General features: G+C 48.7%; 1 non-coding gene across 1 annotated transcript; it reads right to left on the reverse strand.

Annotated features, from left to right (window-relative positions):
• Positions 1-2,483: 2,483 nt before the first annotated feature.
• On the reverse strand, positions 2,484-2,557 carry TRNAN-GUU (transfer RNA asparagine (anticodon GUU)). The gene has a single exon. It is a non-coding gene; the product is annotated as a tRNA-Asn (tRNA).
• Positions 2,558-2,793: the final 236 nt, after the last annotated feature.

Here is a 2,793-nt window from a genome sequence, read left to right on the forward strand (position 1 = left end):
CGGTTTCCCGGGAGTACCTTTCACGGAACGCCACTTCTATGTTGGACAAAGATAGGAGACAACGAGGAGATGTGGACCCGGCGATCAGCTCCTCGAATACCTGCTTCGGCCTAAAGTTGAATTTACGACGCCAAAAGGAGGCCGAGCGGTCCGAGAGGAGTTTCCTGCGTCTTCTCAGAAGGTCGCCTCTTTGCCTAAAGGTTAGGTTCCGTTCATTTAAGCGAGCATTGATGTCCATGATTTCTTGTTGAACCGGATTCACCTCCCTAGAACAGTTGACCTGCGGGGTAGAACCCGAGCGAGTAGTATTGAGATGGGAGACAGAACTAACGGTTTGGCTGGAGGGATGTGTTAGAGACCAAATGTAGGTGTAGAGCGAGTCTCTGAGAGCGTGATCTTTACGCTCCACCTCTTCCCAGGAGTCATCTTCGCAGACCGAATGAGCGTTAGTTAATTCAGTGATGTCGAAACAAGCCTTTTCCCATTCCTCGGCGGATTTGATGATCGGATTGCGGAGTTGCCAGCGGGAATCCGGAGCGCCATGGAGGGAAGACGGGTTTTGGGGGCGGATGGGGGACCAAATGGTGGAGACTGGGGCGGGAGCCAAAATTTGGTTGTTGGGAGACCGAACAACCGAGGCGCTAGGAGGCCTAGGCGGCGAGGGAGAGCTGTGGTGGGTGGAACTGGAGGATGGAGAAACGGGGACGGTAGGTGACGATGGAGGAGGGATCACAGTAGGAGAAACGGGAGCAGCCAAATCGGGGCAGGAAGAGGCAGCGTTGGCTAGATTGGACGGAGTGGGAATAGGAGGAGCCGTAAAACGGTGGGGCTGAGAAACCGTGGATGCTGCAGGAACATCACAGATGTTGCGGGAGTCGGCATCCTGTACCGGCGGTGCAGGTAACGGGGGAGTACCGAGATCAGAGGTGACGGTTCCTTCCTGTGCACATTGGTAACATTGGAGACCAGAATTTGGCTACCGATCGGATGTTGGTTGGCTGCTTGGATTGATTTTTGACATCTTGCCATGTTGCTTCTTTTGAAAGGGATTTTAGCACCGGGCGTCTCTCTCAAACTTTCCAGGCCGTTGTCAATGGCCTCAGGAACCAAGTAGAGGTCGCGGAGCTCGAGGAAGTGCCTGACGTTAACCAGATTCCAACCGACGAGACCGACAGCGTCTTTAAGGTGATCTTTTAGACGATCCGACGAAACAATCGAAATCGGCGGACCGGAAATAGAAATAGGGCAGCGTTTGGCTTTGTGACTGGAGAACTCATTGCTGTCGATGGTGCTAAAGCAACAAGCATCACACTTGGTAATTACTCTTAGGAGAGTTTCGTGGACCGTAAGCGTGTGCCCTATGAGGGAGTCCTTCCTGTCGGTGACGATCTCGCAACCGAAGATACAGGGGAATTTGGTGACACCTTTCCTAACGAAATAATCCACCGCCCGAGAGCCCAACGGTAACTCATCGGGAGTTAATGGGTTGGCCGCGAAAGGAAAATCGACTTGGTGCGCGGAGAATTCGTGGTCAAGAAGTTTTAAACGAGTTTTAAAAGACAGTTGGCACGTGTTGCAGGACCAGATAGGGTTGAGAAGTAAGTTGTGTACCATGCCCGAATGTGACATAAGAGAGTGTAAACCGAAAAATAGCTTATTGCAACCGGCTGCGAGACAAGGGAAAACCGCGGAGTTCCTGTTGAAAGCACACTGTAAGGTGTGTTTGTTGACGGAGGGGTGGTCGGAGTGAAAAGAGTCCTGGATGTCGGAGCTACTGATCGGCGCTTCTGGAACATGGACGGGATCGGAGATGGCTGCATCCGTTGGAATCGGGACCACTGGGATGATAGTGTCGTCGATCTCGGAGGTAGGAAGTGTAGATTTCTTCGGCCTTCCTCGCTGTCTGCGTTTATTCACTCTCGGTTGGGAAGGGGGGAGTTCGTGACTGTGGTTTTATTTCTATTTCCCATTGCCGACTTCGAAGATGTGCAATTCTTCCTTCTTGAGCTACGGCGTGTAGTCGCTGAGGTGAGATCGGTGGTCGAGACGACACTTCCGATGCCCGTTTCGGACGGATCAACATGGCGGGTGCCATTTATAACGGTCGCTAATTGGGGTTCGTCGTCAACCGTAGAGTAGACCAAAGCATGGTTTTCCCTTGTAGATGTAGGGGACGACATCGGGGAATCCATTGCAAGAGTAATAAAGATCGCTCACCTGAAGAGAGTCAGAAATAAAATGACTATATTCGTGTTTAGTAACGAAAGGTCCCGGTCCAAAGGTCGCTGTAACGGTCGTTTCGTAGTGAAATGGCGCCGGTCCAAGGTCGTTGTAACGGTCGACCAAAATCAGAAGTTGGTGAAATATCGACAACGGAGCAATAAAACCAGCAAAATAAATGTTGAAAAGGTTCCGACGACATTCATAAAGGTAAGTGTAACACAAAAAGTCAAAATAATTACCTAAAACCAACAAAAAATCTTCGTCCCCGGGTGGGATCGAACCACCAACCTTTCGGTTAACAGCCGAACGCGCTAACCGATTGCGCCACGGAGGCAGATGCACAAAACATCCTTTGTTAAATATATGTAAATTACATAATTCATTTTTTTAAAGTATTGTTTCGTAAACGCCTTCATTGATTCTGATAACTATATATATATAATACTTAATTTGCATATTGTCTAAATGTATCTTATACTTCTGTATTCTTTTACTTCAAGCGCACTTTTGTATTTTCGTTTAACAGTAAAAAAAAATTATTATATGTTAAAATTAAAGTTTGTATAAAAA

Source organism: Centruroides vittatus, unplaced genomic scaffold, assembly GCF_030686945.1.
Source record: "Centruroides vittatus isolate TY-2023 unplaced genomic scaffold, ASM3068694v2 contig_549, whole genome shotgun sequence".
Classification (NCBI taxonomy): Eukaryota; Metazoa; Arthropoda; class Arachnida; order Scorpiones; family Buthidae; genus Centruroides; species Centruroides vittatus.